General features: G+C 40.1%; 1 non-coding gene across 1 annotated transcript; it reads right to left on the bottom strand.

The window, feature by feature from the left end:
- Positions 1–3,790: 3,790 nt before the first annotated feature.
- Positions 3,791–4,004, bottom strand: LOC141567385 (small nucleolar RNA U3). Its single transcript, XR_012489977.1, has one exon. It is a non-coding gene; the product is annotated as a small nucleolar RNA U3 (small nucleolar RNA).
- Positions 4,005–13,529: the final 9,525 nt, after the last annotated feature.

Below are 13,529 nucleotides of genomic sequence, written 5' to 3'. Positions count from 1 at the left end.
CTATTTGAAGAAACAATGACTGAAAACTTCCTTAACCTGGTAAAGGAAGTAGACATACAAGTCCAGGAAGCGCAGAGTCCCAAACAAGATGAACCCAAAGAGGCCAACACCAAGACACACCATAATTTAAATGCCAAAGTTTAGAATCAAAGATAGAATCTTAAAAGCAGCAAGAGAAAAGCAGTTACTTACAAGGGGGTTCCCATAAAACTGTCAACTGACTTCTCGACAGAAACTGTAGAACAGAAGGGATTGGCATGAAATATGCAAAGTGATGAAAAGCAAGGACCTACAATTAAGATTACTCTACCTAGCAAAGGTATTATTTAGAATTGAAGGACAGATGAAAAGCTCCCCAGACAAGAAAAAGCTAAAGGAGTTCATCACCACCAAACCAGTATTACAAGGAATCTTAGAGAGCCTTCTTTAAGATGAAAACAAAAGATCAAAAATATGAATAAACATGGCAATAATTACATATCTATCAACAATTATTTTATATGTAAATGGATTAAATGCTCCCATCAAAAAATAGGGTAGCTCAATGGATAAGAAAACAAGACCCATACATATGCTGCCTACAAGAGACCCACTTCAGATTGAAAGACACACACCAACTGAAAATAAAGGGATGGATAAAGATATTTCATATAAATGGAAACAAACAAACAAACAAAGCTGAGATAGCAATACTTATAGGATACAAAATAGACTTTAAAACAAAGGTTATAAGAAGAGACAAAGAATGGACTCAGTAATCCCACTTCTGGGTATTTATCTGAAGAAACCCAAAATGCTATTTCGAAGGGATATGTGCATTTATATGTTCATTGCAACATTATTTACAATCGCCAAGATATGGAGGCAGTCTGGGTGTCCATCAATGGATGAATGGATAAAGATGAGGTGGTACATGTATACAATGGAATATTACTCAGCCATAAAAAAGAATGAAATCTTGCCATCTGCAAATACATGGATGGACAATTAGGATATTGTGCTGAGTGGAGTAAGCAAGACAGAGAAAGACAAATGTCATACGATTTCACTTATATGTGGAATCTAAAGAACAAAATAAACAAAACAGAAACAAACTCATAGATACAGAGAACATTTTGATGGTTGCCAGCTGGGAGCAGAGTTGGGAGAGGGGGTTTAAAAGCAGAAGGGATTAAGAAATACAAGTTGATAGTTGCAAAATAGTCATGGGGATGTAAAGAACAGCATAAGGAATATAGTCAATAGTACTGTAAACCATATATGGTGTTGGATGGGTACTAACTTTATCAAAGTGATCACTTCATAAGTTACATAAATGTCTAATCACGATGTTGTACAGCTGAAACTAATATAATATTGTATTGTACTATAATTGAAAAATTAAAAATTATTTTAAAAAATAACAAGATCCTAAAATTTTCCAGAGAAAAAATAAGTTACCTAAAAAAGAATGAGATCAGCTTAACATCAGATTTCTCTTTGGGGATACTGAATGCTAGAAGATAATGGAACAATGCCTTCAAGTTTTGAGGAAAAATTATTTAGAACAGAGAATAGCTATGTAAGGCATAATCATATTTTCAGATATAAACTCAGAATTATTACCTTTCAAGTACTTTCTAAGCAAGCTACTCCATCAAAAAAGTGTAAAAGCAATCTATCCCCACTTCCACCCCCAAAAAGAGATATGTTTCAAGAAATGGTAGAACCATCCCAGAAATCCAGTGAAAACTGTACCAAGATAAGAGTTGTGCAGTAGCTGGAAAGGTGTTCCAAATTAAAACAGAAATGCAGGGAGCTCCAGGTAAAATGCCTTCAAGAAAAAGAATGAAATAGATCCAAGTAACAGAATATCTAAGATCCAGGTGATGTTAATGACACGATGAAGAAAATACGTCTTTTGCTTCCATCAAAAAGAAGAAAGCAGGGCTGTTAGAAACAACGGGACAAATTGTGTAAGACACTCACGGCCAAAGTGAAGCAAACCAAAGAGTCGTGTGATTTTGATCTTGACTCTAAAATAGTTAGGGAACCAACAAACAAAACAGGGAAGTCAACTTCCTGCAGAAGAGAACATGAAAGTTGTCGTCCTTGACATTGTCAAAATATAGCTGACAAAAAATGAAAGTGGGCGTGTAGAGGAGAAGTGGAGCAAAAGGTAGCGTGCCCATATCTTCATCCAAAGTGAAGGGGATCGCAAGTTATAGGCTGATAGAAGAGCAAACACAGGTTCAAAAATGTTATGTAAAAGTACAAATAGAAGAACCCAAAATAGTAACCACAAAAATGGAAGCAGAAGGAAGGAAGTGTTAGCTACCCAACTCCTCGTCTTTCATAATGAGGAGCCAACAGATAATGTCTCAAATTGGTGAATCAAGAAATACCAGTGTTGGGGCCGGCCCGGTGGCTCAGGCGGTTAGAGCTCCATGCTCCTAACTCCGAAGGCTGCCGGTTCGATTCCCACATGGGCCAGTGGGCTCTCAACCACAAGGTTGCCAGTTCAACTCCTCGAGTCCTGCAAGGGATGGTGGGCTCTGCCCCCTGCAACTAAGATTAAATACAGCACCTTGAGCTGAGCTGCCACTGAGCTCCCGGATGGCTCAGTTGGTTGGAGCGCATCCTCTCAACCACAAGGTTGCCAGTTCGATTCCTCGACTCCCGCAATGGATGGTGGGCTGTGCCCCCTGCAACTAGAAAACGGCAACTGTACCTGGAGCTGAGCTGCGCCCTCCACAACTAAGATTGAAAGGACAACAACTTGAAGCTGAACGGCACCCTCCACAACTAAGATTGAAAGGACAACAACTTGACTTGGAAAAAAAGGCCTGGAAGTACACACTGTTCCCCAATAAAATCTTAAAAAAAAAAGGAAGAAAGAAAGAAAGAAAGAAAGAAATACCAGTGTTTATACCATGTTTCTCCGAAAATAAGACCTAATCGGAAAATGACGCCTAGCATGATTTTCAGGATGACATCCCCTGAACATAAGCCCTACTGTGACTTTTGGAGCAAAACTTAATATAAGACCTGGTCTTATTTTCAGGGAAACACGGTATATTATTTGTATGAATATTATATATCTGGTAGTATATGTATAGAAAAAAATTCTGGGAGACTATTCACCAAAATGCTAACTTCTGGCTGGGAGACACAATAGAGGGGAGTCCCAATTTTATCTTTGGTAGTTTTTTAGTAATAATTAAAAATGAAAAACTTCAGGACAGCCAGATGGCTCAGTTGGTTAGAGCGCAAGCTCCTAACAACACGGTTGCTGGTTCGATTCCCACATGGGATGGTGGGCTGCACGTCCTGCAACTAAGATTGAGAACGGTGACTGGACTTGGAGCTGAGCTGTGCCCTCCACAACTAGAGTGAAGGACAACGACTTGGAGCTGATGGGCCCTGGAGAAACACACTGTTCCCCAATATTCCCCAATTTAAAAAAAACAAAAACAAAAAAAACCCTCAAAGACATTAGAATTGTATAATCTCATGGTGTATTGCATGACTTAGGAGTTGAGTCCTAAATTCCTAAAGCATAACTACGTACAATGAAAGTCTGACAAATGACTTGGGAGTTAACCAGTAATAAAAAGGCGTTTCAGTGTGTGAGCATCGCTCCTCCAAAGTCAACACCCTTTCACGCCATTTGGGTGAATCATAAATGGGAAAATACATCCCTGAATGGCTTGTCTTTGAGAAACAGGATTATTTAGAAAGGCTTTAAAATGTTGGAGGGTTTTTTTTGTTTGTTTGTTTGTTTGTTTTAAATGTTTTACTAATACACGAAACCACTCAGCCTGCGTTCTCTCCCTCTCACTCTTCCAAAGGAAGAGAAGAACGATCATCAATGGCTAATGACAGTTGCAAACACAACACCAAGAGCCGGCTTCACGCTCAGGAGAGAACACTGCAACTCCTCCTCGTGGTTTCGGGTGCTCTACACGATCAGAGAAACTTCTCTAGTAACGAACTATAGAAATGATCCCTGAAAGTATAGTCTTGGAGGTGTTTTTTTTTGGGGGGGAATGGGGAATCATAACATGTAACAGTTGTTAAAAATTATAGGAACTTTTCTTATTTATAAAGTTCTGGTCACTCCTTGCACATTCAGTTGAGTAAATCTATGAGGCAAACACAAGTCCCTCTCTGGAAGCTTGCGGGTTTAGCTACAAACACCTCTAGATTAGGAACAGTCACCTATATGACACTTTTATAAACTATTTTCACAGATAGTGTCTTTCATACCAGAAAAGCTTATAATAATGGTTTGATGGTGACATTGTATCTATTTTATGGATGAGGGAAGTGAAGCTCAGAGATTTAAGAGACTCACCCATGATCACACAGCCAGCAAATAGGGGGGTATTTAAGCCCACTCTGCTGATGCCACATCCAGCCCAGCTTATGTCCCTAATGTGGAGCTTGCTAGGGAACTCGTTGCTCTGGGGTTTATCCTGGTTTCATGTGCCTTGGGTTTCTGTTCCCTGTGCGTTTTGAGGGAAGGAAACTCTGACAATTGTTAAACAGTACACAACATGTCTCTAGTATTGAGGAAAGGTGGGGAAAGTAATATTTGGGTGATAAAGAAATCAGAATCCAGAGGAAGCCTGAACGCCATTTTTGTGGGACTCCTTTAGAAGGAGTATACCCACTCTAATAAGCTGGTATTTTGTAGAAAGGAGCTTTCTCTTTGCCCACGGCCATAAATCTAGCTTTCTACCTGCAGTTTCTCTTCTCCCGTCAAAACCCCAGGAAGTTTTTCATCTGAGTGACCAGAGGTCAAGACAACTCTTCCTTTGGAACTTCAGGCTGATTCTTCCTGAGAAGACGAGAACTAGCTCTTTGGCAAAACTACCTAGTGCTGCTCCCCAAACACCACATTCCAGGGGACCAGCAGGCTCCTCATTTTCCTGAGTCATTTATTGTTGGCACCAATCCCCTGCCGCCCCCCTTCCCCTCCCACTTACATAGGACTCATTCTGCAAAGGATTGCATTCAGGAAGTGGAAACTCCTTCAGGGCAAGGATGCATGGCTTCCATGAAACATCTCTAAGGATACTTAGCTCCACCCTTTTTCCAAGGGAAGCCTTCTCCTAAGACCACCCATTATTATCAAAATATTCCACTCCGGCGTAATGTGGTTTATTTAGGATTACAATTCACATTCAAGTCTCTTCATTTTTGTCAGTGAGTTGCGAATCCAACCATAATCCATAAGCTCAAGTGTAGTGAGTACGGCCTTTCTTCTTTGTAGCTTGTACTTCCCTTAGTGAAAATAAAACGGTTTTCTCATTTGATGCCAAGGATTCTCACTTATTAAAGAGAGACATTGCAGCCATGTCCCGTGCTCAGTTAAGACATCACTAACTTTGCTTTGAGCAAATGGCAATGTCTAAATTGGTATACTCAACAGAAATAGATGTGGCTTGTCGAGAAAAGTTGCTCAACCCTTTTAAAAAGCAAAGGTTGGGGACTGCTTTCTGAGAAACAAAATTACCAACCAACCCTATGTCCCAAGATATTTCAACTGGTGATGCTCCTGAATTAATCACTGCTGATGTTTGAACCTCTTCAGAAACTTGCTGCTTAAGGTTCGGGGCACAAATGTTCATCGCCTTCCACATGCTTCCAGGTGAAGCTGCTGCACCCTTCCCTGTGTCCACTGACACCAAGAGCATATCGGTGTCTACAAGAAAGGGAAGCCTTCAGTCTAGACTTTCTGCCTCATTTATACATCGTTTTAATGATTTGCTTATGTGATGGTCTCCACTACTAGATGTAAGCCCCCAAATGCAGGGACCATACCTAATCGACCTTTTAAAATTCCTTGCCAAACAAGCCAATGCAAAAATAGGCAAAGGACTTGAATAGACATGTCGCTAAAGAAGATTCACAAATGACCCACAAGTGCATGAAAAGATGTTAAATATCATTAGTCATCAAGGAAATGTAAATAGAAACCATAATGAGTTGCCACTTCACACCCACTATGAAAAAAACTAGAAAATAACAAACGAAGGAAGGATGTGGAGAAATTGGAACCCCTGCGCCCTGTGGGGGGGAAGGTAAAACGGTGCAGCCACTACGGAAAACAGTACAGAGGTTCCTCAAAAATTAAAAATAGAATTACCATCTGACCCAGCAATTCCACCTCTGGGTATATCTTCAAAAGAACTGAGAGCGGTACATTATTCATAGCAGCACACCCACGTTCAGAGCAGCATTATTCACAATAGCCAAAAGGTGGAAGCAACCCAACTGTCCATTGCCAGGTGAACAGATAAGTGTGGTCTATCTATACCTTTCAGCCTTAAAAAGGAAGGAAATTCCAACACATTTTACAGCATAGATGACCCTGACGACCGGATGTTAGGTGAAATAGGCCAATCATAAAAAGAAAAATACCATATGCTTCCACTTATAGGAGGTACCTCACATAGTCAGATTCACAAAGACAAAAAGTAGAATGGTGGCTGCCAGGGGCTGGGGAGACAGGGAGGAATGGGGAGTTAGTGTTTCATGGGTGCAGAGATTCAGTTTGACAAGATGGAACAGTTCTGGAGAGGGGTGGTGTTCTGGTGATGGAACTCGACATTATGAATGTATTTAATACCACTGACTTGACACTTAAAAGAGGTTAGGATGTTCAATTTTATATTGTGTATTTTGCCACAATAAAAAAATTGGGAAAAAGAAACACTGACAGGTCATATCCAAACTACATAAAGAATACCTATAAATCAGTAAGAAACACAGAAACTCCCATAGAAATATGGACCAACTTCCCTCACCCCCAAAAAACCCCAAAACCTTGAATATGCACTTTACTAAAGGGATTCCAAATAACCAAAGAAATGCCCTATGACTAGTAAGTAGGAAATGCAATTTAATATGATATTCAGATTACTCAAAATTTAACACAGTGTACATATTAGCCCCAAATTGGAACAATCCGAATGTCAATGAAAGGATAAATTGAAGTATTATATTACTCAGTAATAAAAAGGAATGAACTCGTATAGAATACTATACAAACAATAAAAATAAATGAACTATAGCCACAACGTGGTAATATGGATAAATCTCAAAAACGTAGTGTTGAATAAAAAAAAAAAAGATACAAAATAGTACATTTATAGAAAAATAAAAATCAGGCAAAAGAAAACTGTATGCTTAGAAATTTATACTGAATGGATAAAACTATGAATAAAAGCAAAGACATGAGTGTAAGAGTCAGGAGGGTGGTCTTCTGGGGAGGAAGCTGGGAGAGATTGGGATCAGGAGGGCGAATTTGCAGGCGTCTTCTGGGGCCCGGCTATGTGGTGACAACATAGGAGTTTCACTTTTCTGTAAATGCGTCACAATAAAAATGTTTTTAATAGCAAATAAAAATTCTTTGCACATTAGCACATTAATAAATGTTTGTTTAATATTCTACATTACAATAAAGAGGAAAAGTGAACTCATAAATCGGTGCATACAAATGACAAAACTGTGTTTTCTAAAATATGGTTCCTGGGAAGAAACAATGGAAGTCTTACAGCTACTTTGTGGCCCAAGCCCCATTCATCCAGGGAGATCCTGGACAGATTGGAGACTGATGCTGGCTGGAGAGATGGATGGATGGACAAAGTGTTAGCTTTCAGCAACCTCCACTGCCTCTCCCAGCCCCCCAGTGCTATGACAGGCACTGAAAAAGGGATGAACCAGGATCTGAAATAGCTGTTCTTGAAAATCTTTATCACGTTCACTAAGCAGGAATGGAAGCTAATAATTATAGAGCAGCCCTCCCTCCCACAAACCAGAACCCCAAATTAATTTAATTTGTTTATAGTAATGCCTTTAAGTAATGAGGTATAGTTCCCACCCTTTTCGGTACTAGGGGAATCTTTGTCACTTTCATCTGCAGTTGTTTCTGTTTTTTGCACAATCAGGGTAAGATTAGAGCTTCGCCTAATCTCAGCAGAAGGATGAGTTTGATTTAAACACTGGGCGGAATGCACAGAATGATGATTCCGTTACTGGTCCAGCGCATCTGTAGGGCTGGGGAATTGGGTCACCTCCTTGCCAGCAGAAAGTATGGTTAATATTTGCCACAGATGGGCACTTACTACAGCCCTTTTTTGATCATTAGTGCAAGAGTGTGTGATTCATGAATTTTCCAGTTCGTTTTAAATCACAGACTTCCTTCAGTCTTTCCTCTCGTTAGGCTGCCTCCGTCTTCACATTTGAGTCAGTGTGTGCTTGGGGAACCAAAAATTGAACTCTAAATTATTGGTATCATTTTAATCAAATTATAGGGAATGTTAATCTGCTGCCCTCCTTCCCCCATCACATTTCTGAGGCAGACATTAGCCATTTGTGGCCTATTCTGTTCTCTATCTATTAGGGAGAGAGCCCTACTGTGCGTACTTTGGGCAGGAGGCCGTGCCCCAGTTTCCATTATGAAAGTAAAAGAGGCTTCATCTTTCCTTGTCGCTGTCCCCAAGCAGCCAGTCCATGGACCCTGGACTAGACTCAGCCAATTGGGAACTCCTTCCAGAGCTTACAGTCTTGAGAGAGTGACCCCAAGATAAAAGGACCGATGGCGTTAATTCCTAGGAGAGCAGGCATCCTGGCCATACTGTTTCTGATAAAAGTCTGGGGTGGTAACTGAGAATTTGCATTTCTAACCAGGTGACCACTGCTGTTCCTGTGACCACACTTCCAAGAACCATTGGCATAGAATATAGTAGAGCTTCCTCCAATGCTGTCCAAAAATGAGCAAAAATATTTAGCCAGTAAACAATGTCTCAGGGTCTTACTTGGGATTTCATTTTGTTAATTTCTCTGGTTATTGCTGTTTCTATATTATAGATGAGATGTAATGAATTGGGAGAATTTTTATCTTATTTTTTTGAACCAATAAAAATTGTAAAATCTTGTAGTAGACCAGAAGCCTGGACATTTCTTTTGTTTATTTACAATAAAATTGTCATGTCTGAATTTTTTAAGTTGAGCTTATTATATTCCTAATAGTGTCTTAATTATTTTTATTAGGATAATCAATTTAATTGTTTAAAACACCGCTCATCTAAAGGAACTACTCTCTAAAAATTACATTTTTAATAAATAATGGCAGTTTGATAATAAATAATGGCAGTTTAATAAAATAATAGCAGCTCATTTTCACTGATGACCTTGCTGTTTTTGAACATAGACTGTGGGATTCAACCAGGATCTTTCAAGAAAGACTTTTTTTTTGTTTTGTTTTTTTGTTTTTTTAAAGAAGACCTTAAAGAAAGACTGTTTTTTCTAGAATTGTCCCTAATTATCTGGCTGCATATATTTGAAGAAATAATCTATACCTCAAATAATTCCACAGCCATAAAACAATAACTACACACCTACCAGGATGGCAAAGGAGAATAATGACAATACCAAATGCTGGCAAGAATGCTGAGAAACATTGCTGGTAGGAAAGTAAAATGTGTTGGCTGCTCCAGAAAACAGTTTGGCAGTTTCTTATAAAACTAAACATGTAATTTCCAATATGACTCAGCAGTTGCCCTCTTGGGCATTTATCCCAGAGAAATGGGAAACTTATGTTCACATAAAACCTGTACACGAGTGTTCATAGTAGTTTGTTTGTAATGGCCAAAAATGAGTTAGCCCACGTGTCCTTCAAAGGGTGAATGGTTAAGCAAACTGTGATACATCCATACCATGGAATACTACTTAGTAATAAAAAGGAACAAACTCTCGATACATGTAACAACTTGGATGATGAACTTGATACATGTAACAACTTGGATGATGAACTATTTGATATATAACAACTTGATGAACTTGATACATGTAACAACTTGGATGACTCTCTAGGGAATTACTCTGAGTGAGAAAAACCTATCCCAAAAGATTACATTTTGTATGATTCCACCCATGTAACATTTTTTAATTGACAACATTTTAGAAATGGAGGACAGATTAGTGGTTGCCAGTGTTGGGAGTGAGGCAAAAGGTGTGTTTATAAACATGATGGATCATGGTGTTGGAACTGTTCAGTATTTTGAGTGTGGTGGTGGATACTTCAACCTACACAGGTGTTAAGACTATAGAACTTAACACACACACACACACACCAGTACAAGTAAAACTGGGAAAATCTGAATTTTGTTGGATTGTATCAATGTCTGTATCCTAGTTGTGATATTATACAACGACTTTGCAGATTTTTACTATGGGGGAACCGGGCGAAGTGTCCAAGGCTTCCTCTGTATTATTTTTTACAACTTGCATGTGAATCTACAATTATCTCAATAAAATTTTCAATTAAAAAAAGTAATAAACCCTACTAATGATCATAGTATATAGTAAGACTTGCATAGTGGTAATATTAAGTTTAGGTTGTAATTTAGAGGAAGATCCTGAAGACTTCTGGGCATAAAAGAATAAATAAATGTGCTAATTAATCACAATTTTGTACCTCCAATGGTTTGAAAAACTTGATGTTCAGGTGAAAAGCAAAAGAAGACTAGACCTAGATCTAGAAAAGACCGTAAAGGCTAACCTGATCTAGCCACTGGTCCCAGAGGCACCAGCTCAGGAACAACAATGTGTTCTCAAGAGGCATTTGTTGGCCATCCCCTCCCACCCCCCCAGGGACCTTCTGCACAACACCCCAGATTTCCCCAGGGTCACAGCACCAGCAGGTTTCTGAGCAAAGACACACATTTTACATGTACTAAGAGCTACCAGTTACTGAGTGCCTGATGTAATAGACTGCTATAGCTACATTCATGATTTAATTTAATTCCATGGTTTCAGTTAAACGAAAGATTTAAATTAAATCCATGATTTATTTTAACTTGAGTTGAGAGGCATTATTATCTCCATTTTACAGATGAACAAAGTAAGGCTTGGAGAATTTAATTAACTTGCTCTAGCAATGTGATGGAGCCAGGGTAGTGTGGGTCTGTGTGGGTGACAGCTGCCCTCCTTTCAGCATACCCATTGCTTTCAAAAGGGGCTACAACTGTGCTGGCTCCTAAACAAATACACACAGGACATTCCCAGTGTTATTTGTTTGATCATTTCCTTTAGATTAGGACTTCTTAACCTAGGGGTTATGAGACTTTATGAGAGCCACAAGTTTCAGGAAATCATGTACACACTGAAATCAGATACAAAAGTTGGTGTGTATTTGCACATACGAGTTTTTCTGGGGAATCTGTTTCCATCAGATTCTCCAAAGAGGTTTGGGACTCAAAAAACAGGTTAAGAATGACTGCAGTCAGATCCAAAGAGAGGTTGTTGTTTTTTTTCCACTGGAAAATGTTTCAAAAGCCCAATAGCACTGACTCAGGGAAGTGATATATCTGGGGGAAATAAAATCAGCTGCCAAATTCTACACAAAAAGCAGGGTCAAAACTGCTCTTTTGTAAAGTCATTACAAAGAGGATACTTGAAGACACTCACTGAACTTCATCTCTGTCTCAGAATTGTTTGACATTTGCCAACTATTTGTCCCAACTATCTTCAGAAGATAGTATTTTTGATAAATGTGATACAGGATGAGAAGATATCGAGGTACACCTTAAGTTCAATATAAGGGTTGGCCCACAGCCTTAGCACGAAATTGTGCCTGATGATTTTTAAGTGGGCAAATAGCTTTCATCATCTACCAATTTTTAATGAAGTGGGGTGTAAAGATGGAAGATAAAGCAGCTGCGTGACTGTGCTTACACTGAAATCCGTTCATTTTCGTGCCTTTGCACAAGCTCTTCCATCTGTCTACAATGCCCTTCCCCACTTCTTTGCCCAAGAAACTGGAACACTGCCTTTAAGCCCTACATCAGGACTTCCATGATTCTTCTAAGATCTCCCCCATTTCTCTGATCCCAAACAGACTTGTCCTGTAATTGACGTTCTAGCTCTCTGTACGCATTTCCAGCACTTTACGGTTGTCAGTTGTTTTCATGTTTCACCCAGTCAGCTGAGCCTCTGAAATGCTATAGCTGTGACTTATTTGTGTTCCTTGCTCCTAGCCACATAATGGGTGGCCCGTGTTTGCTAATGAATAAAACATTAGCTTCCATTTAGGAAGGTGCTGCTTGTATAGGCTGTGCTGAAAGACACCGTTAGGTGTATCTAGTTAAGTGACAATTTCTTATTAATGAGTAAACTAAATAACTTTTAGTAACTTCCAGAAGTGACCTCCTGACTTGGCTGTTGAGGAAACAATCAAACAAAGGAAAGTCCAGACGTCTAGGCAGGTAAGAAAACAGGTTAATAAATGAAAGGTTTTTCAGTCAGGAAAACAGCTGGGGATCAGAAGAGTGGCCATAGAGATGCTTAGTCTGGTTTAGAAAAAAGAGACTAATTGAATATGGGGGAAATGAAGACGGAGAACTACTGACTGGATGAAAGAGGAATCGGGATTACTTGGATCGTTAGAGACTAAATGGATTTTTTCTGACCCCAAGACTCACTCTCAGAAAAACAGAGCTGGATTCTGGATCTACTGCTCTGTTACTTAAACATAGCTTGTATTCTTGGATATTCCACTGGAATCATTGAAAGTTTGAGCTGCAGTGGGGCAGAGAAATGACATAGGCCTGTCCTTCTATTTGATGAAGCTCTAAGAACCCTGGAGTCCAACCGAGGAGACTGCTTTCACAGAGCTTAGGCAGAGGCAGGCGTGTCAAGGGGCTCTAGGGAGAGGGCTCTACTTTGGACTGTGACTTCAGAAAAGGCCCAAGGCTGCAGGGGATGGCAGCCATGGCTCAGAGCATGGTTTCCTTAGGACACAAACCAAATAAAGGCATTCAAAGAGTTAGGTAGTTGGTCAAAAAACGAGTTTGGGGGGCTGGCCCGGTGGCTCAGGCGGTTAGAGCTCCATGCTCCTAACTCCGAAGGCTGCCCGTTTGATTCCCACATGGGCCAGTGGGCTCTCAACCACAAGGTTGCCAGTTCAATTCCTCGACTCCCACAAGGGACGGTGGGCAGCGCCCCCTGCAACTAAGATTGAACCCGGCACCTTGAGCTGAGCTGCCGCTGAGCTCCCTAATGGCTGTTGGTTGGAGCACATCCTGTCAACCACAAGGTTGCTAGTTCGATTCCTTGACTCCCGCAAGAGATGGTGGGCTGTGCCCTCTGCAACTAGCAACAGCAACTGGACCTGGAGCTGAGTTGCGCCCTCCACAACTAAGACTAAAAGGACAACTTGAAGCTGAATGGGACCCTCCACAACTAAGATTGAAAGGACAACTTGACTTGGAAAAAAGTCCTGGAAGTACACACTGTTCCCCAATAAAGTCCTGTTCCCCTTCCCCAATTAAAAAAAAAAAAGTTTGATAAACTAACCCAGCTTTTCCGAAGAGCAAATTATTTCCCCTCTATAACAGGTTGAGAGAGGACGTGGTTTGTTGGAGAAGGCATCATGAACTTTCTAGTTCTATACGGCAACTCTGGGAAGGGAAATGTGAGCAGAAGGCAGGGAAACACAGGCTGTACAGACGTTTTGTTTGGTTAAATTCTATGCAGAC

The sequence above is a fragment of the Rhinolophus sinicus genome, chromosome 5 (genome assembly GCF_057876585.1).
Source record: "Rhinolophus sinicus isolate RSI-liver-muscle chromosome 5, RSI-T2T, whole genome shotgun sequence".
Classification (NCBI taxonomy): Eukaryota; Metazoa; Chordata; class Mammalia; order Chiroptera; family Rhinolophidae; genus Rhinolophus; species Rhinolophus sinicus.
The sequence above is the reverse complement of the archived record's forward strand: the minus strand, read 5'-3'. Positions and strand labels throughout refer to the sequence as shown.